At 36.4% G+C, this 8,199-nt stretch overlaps 1 long non-coding RNA gene across 1 annotated transcript; it reads right to left on the bottom strand.

Moving 5' to 3' along the window:
* Window positions 1-1,520: 1,520 nt before the first annotated feature.
* Window positions 1,521-5,396, bottom strand: LOC110717262. Its single transcript, XR_002510719.1, has 3 exons — window positions 5,050-5,396; window positions 2,443-4,194; window positions 1,521-2,339 (listed from the first exon to the last, which is right to left on the bottom strand). It is a non-coding gene; the product is annotated as an uncharacterized LOC110717262 (long non-coding RNA).
* Window positions 5,397-8,199: the final 2,803 nt, after the last annotated feature.

Raw genomic sequence — 8,199 nt, 5'->3', positions numbered from 1 at the left:
TGGATAGAAATAGTTTATAACGTCTTTTCAAGTATATGTCTAGGGCTCTTAGCTTAGTGGGAGTTCATTGGCTCAATGGAAGCTAAGAGGCTCCATAAGGGCTAAGGTAGCTCGAGTGGGAGCTAACTGTTTGTTTCACAATGAATTTTTACCCAAAGACAATATTCATGTCACTTTGTAAGCATAAGTGAGACTACGGGTATTACTTCCACAACCTGATTGAGAACATAGTATTTGTTGCTTTAAGTGGTGTCTTTCTGGAAAATAACACCTTTCCAAAACAACAAGTGGGAGGAAAATGAACTCGATGACTATCGAGATTAGCAACAAACTAAAACTGAGAATCTCGGAAGACATTAGAAGGGCTTCATGAGAATGATTGATCAAGAATACTCTAAGGAATTTACAAGTGCTTTAAATGAGAATTCAGTACTCACAAAACTTTAGAAGTGTTGGAGTAAGATCAATATAATCAAAGGGCTTTAAAAGCACCTTGAAACTCAGTGTTTGATGCAATTACCCCGTATAGGTATAGAATTCACCAAAGGCTTGGATTGAATCGTATCAATTTCTTTTAAGTTAGAAATAAACCTAAGACTTACAAGCATACTAATTACTATTGGATGGTAAGGGAATAGTGTCTTGTAAATTAGCTAGACAAATCCAAATTCCGAATACTGGTTAAAGGCCATAAAAATCCGAAACAAACTCCATGTTTGAAAATACTGCTTTAAACTTGATTAATTTCCATGAAGGGTAAAGACTCATCAAATGCAAATAAGTTTTCAAGGAGAAAACTAACAAAAATGGAAATGTATATGCATACATAGATAGATTGGTTGAAAAGGTTACAATTAAATTCACGGTGTTGATTTAATAAAACCTATTCACTAATCGGAATGCTTAAGTCTTTTCGTGATTATTCTTGCAAAATTGCGCATATGAGATATGGAAAAATAGATATCGAAACCGCCGTCCCAAAAATGGAATTTTGGAAGAGACTATGGATATATGCTAAGGGTTTTGATTAATCTTAATAATGCTAGATTGGAAAGCAAGCTCAAGAAATCCATTGGTAGATTAAGAGAAGCATTTTTTTTTTCATCTAGATTTTGATTAACTTAATTTATAGTTTTATCTATTCTGTTTAATTTTTTTTTAACGTTTCTGCCATCTTTTTACTGAATTTTGTATTTTGATTTGTATATTTTTAGACAGATGATCCGTACGTTTTGAGTGAAATTTAGACTTAATTGATTTGCAGATATCTAAATTGTTAATAGATGAATGATTATTGCTATTTGTTTTTTTTTAGTACACTACATATTCTTAAAACTAAACTAAATCTCTTTTAAAGTAAAATAAATTTCTGAATGCACACTAACTGTTTGACAAAATGTCTCAATGAATCATACCATTATTTAATCAATTTCAAAAGTAGATAGAAACAAAGTAAAAGTAAAACAATTAAATTTTAAAGTAAATTGAAAGACTAAAATTGTGATGAAGAACAAGTTAATAATTTGTTGAATATGCACTAATGTTCATATGATTTTTGGCTCTTGCAGATGCAGAACAAGCACACTAAAGTGAAAATGTTCAAAGAATTTGTTGGTTTATTGGCTTACAGGTTGGATCCTAAAATTGAGATTCTTATTTGACAAGATGGATGTTGTCTCTAGTTTCTGAGGTTGGGATCTGAATATATTGGTGTAATATATTTTGCGTATTAAACTTTTGCAGTTTAGGAACATAATAACCTGTTATTTCCTTCGTAATTTTTTATTTTTTTTTGTTTTGTTTTTTTTTTTTTTTTTTTTTTTTTTTTTTTTTTTTTTTTTTTTGTGTTTTCGTAATTTAGGAACTAATAGAAGACACACGAAGTATAAAATCAGGGATTATCCAATCCATATTGGTTTGTGTTATTGATTATTAGCTATGCTAAAACCTAAACCTATTAGCTCAAAGGTAGAACATTAAGCAAATACATAGGAGATGTAGATTCGATTCCTACATAGGTGAATTAACTAAAATAACTCAAAGTAAACAAAAATACCTCAAAAGTAAATTTTAAAAAAAGTATGTATATCAAAGGAAAATTTTTGTTTCAAATGAAATCTCTATATATGCAAATTAAATTTATTAAGGTGTAGGTCCAACTTCTACCTTTTGTTTTTTTTTTTTTTTAAAGGAAGCTCAAAGAGCAGATTGGATAAATTAAAGGAGATGGAGCTCTGCCAAGGCAATTAAACCTTGCGGAAAAGAGTTTACAAAAAAAAATGCTCAAAGCCATTAGATGGGTTAAGCCTAGCTGCCATGCGAGCAACACCATTACCCCCCTGTACAGGAGAAGAGAACAAAATTAACTTGCAGCAAGTGAATATCTTCATAAATCAAATCAATAGAATCCCTTCCATGTTTGCGCAAGTTTATAGACTTCACCTCAGTGGCAACATCACACTCAAGCTCCACAAGTTGGTATAATAGCCTCTTAGCAAGCACCAGCCCCATCGCGCAGCTAATGCTTCAGCAGTAGCCACCCCATAGCAAGCCTTCATCGTACGCACCATGATAACAACCAGCGCACCCCTGTCATATCTGATAACAGCCCCTAACCCAACACTCCATCCTTCGAAAATTGCAGCATGAGTATACTCGAACAGGGTGTGAATAATAGTTTCGCTGCTAGCATTGTAGATGGAAAATGATTTATCTTGAACAATGTGGTGGTATTAGAGTGGTTTTTGACAGCCATTAAGCCCTTACAAGCTTTCCACAGGAAGTGTCTCAATTTTGGTGGACCCTCAAAATTCCAGATGCCCCTCCAGAGATCTTCATCACCAGTTATCAGAGTCTCATTACTCACAGCAGATAACCCCTCCCCTTTGCAAGCCAATAGTCGGATTTTACAGAAAAAGAACCCATCCTTTGTGAATCGCCAATAGTGTATCATTCAGTAGCCTTCGTGATAGAGGAATAGCAAGTATATTCTTGCAGATTTCCGGCTCAAAGTTTGTAGAAATCAGTTATTCAAAATATCTTAATAGTAAATTAAATTAACTAAAAGGTCAATTACAACTCTCTAAAGTTATTCAAAATATCTTAATAGTAAATTAAATCAACTAAAAAGTTAATTAAATTAGCTCTAATGTATTCGAACAATAAAATTAGCTGTAAAGTATTCGAACAATAAAATTATCTTGAAATGACTAATCAATATGCAAACATTATTGTAGCACAAAAAATCTCTGAGTAATTGACTTTTATATCCTAACAAGGTGAGTAAAAGTTATAAGAAAAAAATATAGAGTTCAATGTAAGGGATTTCAAGTTATAAGTAAATAAAATTAAATTGAAAGTAAACAAAAACAGTATAAATCTAATTAAACACATAACTAAACTTAAATACAAAGCTTAGTCTCTGAATTACACATATAAACCTACATGGGTATCGAACCCACATCTTTTGTATAATTGAACAATGCTCTACCTTTTGAGCTATAGTAGGCTAATGTATAGTAATAAAAAATTGCTCAAAAGTAAATTAAAAAAAAATTCAAAAGTAAATAAAAAAAATCTATGCCCCATTTTATAATTGTAAGTGTATGGGGGAGGGTCCAGGGGGAAGTCTTTGTGATAAGTACACAGTACACATTGCAGTGAAGTCCAAAATCTGAATGCTAGCCTCTTTCCATTTGTATCTAGCATTGAATATCCTATAGCACATCATCAACCTAGCTCCTTCGCCCATCCAAACTTTACAACAGCAACCGACACACAACACCACACCCTTTACCCCGTGCTCCTTGAGCACATATAGCCACACCATTCGCACAACGCCCAAGGCTACAAAGAAAGCCTGTAAATAACTACCATCAACTTAAAAGTAAATAAGACAAACTCAAAAGTAAATAGAATTTCACTAACATCTAGGTAATTCTCCAAGCTATCCCAAGTTTGCAGAAAATCCAATTTGAAAAGAATGACACTACTTTGATACCATGAGTCATAAGCTAGGTAGTTGGCCAAACTATACTCAACATTAGCAATTTGTAAACTTCCAAGAGCAACAACTTATATAATCACCTCATTCTTGAACCTTGGTCTTAGAAATGCTCTTTGCATGATTCTGACTGAATCCTTGAATATCAGTCCATAAGCTCTAGTCGTGCCTTCCCAAGCTTTGCATCAACACTAATAAAATGAAAAAAATGTCGCTGTTACAGGATATTTAATCAGTAACGATGAATATTGTCTTTTATTTATCTATAGCCTATGCTTAGGTGTAGTAAAACAGAAATATGGCCTAAAATATCATGTCAAAGCTCCTGTCCAGACTATGATAGCCTATATCTATTTTAGTCCTATATTGCAGCCTCTGGATTTTGGAATTATATTAACTATATTGTAATTTGTAATCTAAGACAATGATATGAGATAAGCTACTAACTGATAACCAAAAATAAGATTATAAATTAATGAAAAGATGAATTAAACTATGAACTAAATGCATTATAAATGAAAAATAAGATGAGTTAAACTATGAACTAAATGCACCTAATGCTAAAGATTGTTTGTGAACACAGATGAGCAGTTAAGTTCTACCTTTATTCAACTTAAACTAAAAAAATCCCCAATTTATGCAAATTAATGGAGTAGTTGGAAATTAATAACTACTACAATGTAACTCAATTGCACTCTAGACCCTAACTAGTACTCCAATTCTATTAACTAAATTCAAATAATTCACCAATCGATCACAAAACTCAAGACTAAATACCCAATCTAACCACATTCATCCACTCCCTAAACCTAACGATCAAATTCACCATCAAATGAGATATAGAAATGAAAATTTCCTAAAAAAAAATTGAAAAAACTGTAATAAAAACAATTAAAATTTGAACACACAAACATATAATTTAAAATTACCAAATATATCAATTGAACTCCCAAAGTATTCAATCATAACCCATAATTTCGTAAAAAAAATCACAAAAAACGTGATTTCAAATCGAATTAAATCAACGACAAAATCAAACAACTTACTTTTGATCATCGGCAATAACCAGCTAAGAAATTAGATTTACCAAATCAAAGAATACGGAGCGAAGATCGAAGGAAAAAAATAGCTCGAGAGAGAATTCATAGCAAGAGAAAGAAAGTATACAGAGGGGAGAGAAAGCAAAATAAAAAAGAATTCTGCATAGTATTGAATAGATTTCCCAAAATGCCATTATTCTAGCAAAAAGGCGGACAATATCCCAATCGTTAGATCAAATGAATCAATTGCTCAGATGAGTTCCTAGTTTCTATTATAGGCCTTGGTTCTCATATGATCTCGATTTTATATATATATATATATTATCAACAAAAACAAAGCTCATATCTTTACCTTTTTTTTACTTACTTCTATAAAAAAAAAACCCGAATTATTTAAACAAAAATGAATCCTCAAGAGGAAGAGCAACCCTATTACCCAGATCATAAAGAATTTGGTCAATGGGAGGAAATATATGAGAAGCATATCCTAAAACTAATGGGATATTACATTTACTTAATTTGCTCCGGCTAAACTCATGATGGAGCAACACGGTGGGTGAAAGGATTTATGCAAACGAGGACGTCGATTGGTCACAACTCGAGAGGCTTTGTTGTAAGATTATCTATGATACCCCTTGCGGCGGCCATGTCAACCTCGACAACATGCAACATTGTGAGCATTGCAACTGGACTGTACCATGGAGATTCGAAGCTCTGAACTCGGGTGATTCTTACCTCGTTCAATCATATGGAGGCATGTGGAAAAGAAGAGTTTTTGATGCATGGGAATATTAGCAGTGGTTTGCAAACAATAATTGATGTGTTTGGTGTTAATAAAAACTTCTCGTATTATTAATCAAACTATTATCTTAGCGCTATATGTAATGAAACTAATATGTGATGTTTAAGAAGTACTTTATATTAAATTGAAGGCATTTTAATTTGTGTTTTGTCTCTGTATTTTTTGTAGAATCATTTACCTAGTTTCCAGAGCATTTATGTATTTGTAGTATGCGAAATAATACATGAATTATAACTAGCATACTATATATACTAAAAAGAGTGCATATGAGGTTACAACAATTTGATACGTTTGATGTAGGAAATAACAGGATAAAATCATGCAAAAGATCATTAATTAACACCTTATATATTTCTAATCGTTAGACAAATCAATAAAATCGATTCTCTTGACTCGCTTAGGGGAAGTTGTCTCTTTATCCAGGTCTATTATTGGTTCAACCTTCACAATTCGATCATCAGCAACAGTGATAAGTCGTATTCCTTTGTTGTTAATCGGTATAGCCCCAGCATTGCCTTTGTGGATCATGTAGTTAAAGCGCTCCTCCTCAAAAATTTGTTCAATCAATGGATCATGCCCACCAACACTTACCAACTTTCCCGTATCCAAGGGTCCTATGTGGTACAAGACATTTCGCATGAAGAGTTGAAAGTTGTGGTTGTTTCGGGGTTTTCTGATGTCCTGCGGGAGAGTTACAATTCCGAGACTGGAACCGGACGCCTGTACCTGCAAAACAAACGGATGCTCCGGACGATTGGAGATCCGCCTCCGACGGTCAAGTTAGTACTTGATTAAGGAGTAATTAATGCGAAAAATAAAGATGATTGGGTCTCTCTAGGTGAGAGTGTTAAATGTGCGTAATCCCCCTTAATGAGGATTAAGGGAGGTATTTATAACCTTGGGAAACGTGTCAATCCTAGGTTTAGGTTAACCTAGGGCTGATTGGGCTTCCCTTTGAAGTTGGGCCTAGGTGGCCGGTTTCTCCATTAGGCATGGAGGATGCCACGTGTCATGACATAATAGGTCCAGGGTGGACGAATAGGCGTGTGCCACGTGGCAAACCCTGACAGTTCCAACTGGGGGACACTTGGCAGGACCTGATTGGCCCACGTGGCGCATTCCGATTGGTGGGAGCAAAATCCCCTAATCATTTGCCCCTCACAGGTGGCACGTGACTGGTCACGTGTTACCTGTGACAGATGTTGCACTGTGACAGGCGACGGCCTGCTACAGGTGTCACTCGGCGAAAGGCCGAGAGATTCTCTCGCCCAAATTTTTAATTTTGGAAGTGACCCTTCGCCTTCTCACTTCGCCTATATAAGGGAGTGTTGACTTCAGTCATTTTCACACTTGAGAACTTTTTGAGAGAACATTCGGACCCCTGAACTTGCTCACATTTTGGACCCTTTCTGCCTACCGCCTGCTCTGACAAGCCGACTGCACAGGATTTTCATAACTCCATCAACTTCACTCGTTCAGGTAACCGTCGGTTCTCTTACTCTTAATTTTCTCTTTATTTTATTCTTTTTTGAAATGGCACCACGGAAGCACACGACACGACCTAGGTTAGTGATCAGCCGGTCACCAGGGACGGCTGAATCTAGGACTAGGAGCGCCGCCTGCCCTTTTCCGGACCCATCTTTGCCCTTTATACAAAGTCCGACTGTCTCTGTGTCTATGCAGAACATGATGACCAGAACAAAAAGAACGACTAGGATTTCGAACTCAGACGGCTCCTCCCACAGGGTGCCGATTAGTGAAACATCTGACCAGGCGCTAGATGTGGAAGTGAACCAAAGCGGCTTGAAAGCCGACAGTTCTGAGGGAGGAGTCAAAATGACCCCTTCCAATTTTACAGTTGACAAGTCTACATATTCTCCTGCTCCTTTTAAAGGAGAGGAGGCGGGCCCCTCTGGGAGAGGGGAGGAGTCGTCCTCTTCGGACTCGTCAGAGGACGAATCCGAGTCTAGCTCTTCTGGTCATGCTTCTCTGGAAAAACAGTCGTCTACAAGAGGCGAGGCTTTCTCACGCAGTTGAGAAGGGGGACAATTGGGCGGAGCCATCCGCCTCTTACCGAGAGCAAAATACCCCCTACTACTACACTGTCCCACGGGGCCGGATCACGGCCATGCAAGAGAAAGTGGGGAGCTTTATTGCGAACCACACAATGGGCCCCGGCTTTTTAGTGTTCGTGCCAGATCCAGAAGACACAGTCGCCTGGCCGGCTGGTACTAGTTATGATGGCGCCTACTTTGGCTGCTACGAGGCGGCCATCAAGGCTGGGCTGCGCTTCCCACTACATCCGGCTGTTCAGCGGATCTTGGATGGGTATGAGTTGGGGTTATGGAAGTTAG

The sequence above is a fragment of the Chenopodium quinoa genome, unplaced genomic scaffold, assembly GCF_001683475.1.
Source record: "Chenopodium quinoa cultivar QQ74 unplaced genomic scaffold, ASM168347v1, whole genome shotgun sequence".
Taxonomy (NCBI): domain Eukaryota; kingdom Viridiplantae; phylum Streptophyta; class Magnoliopsida; order Caryophyllales; family Amaranthaceae; genus Chenopodium; species Chenopodium quinoa.
This window is presented reverse-complemented; position numbering and strand designations above follow the sequence as displayed.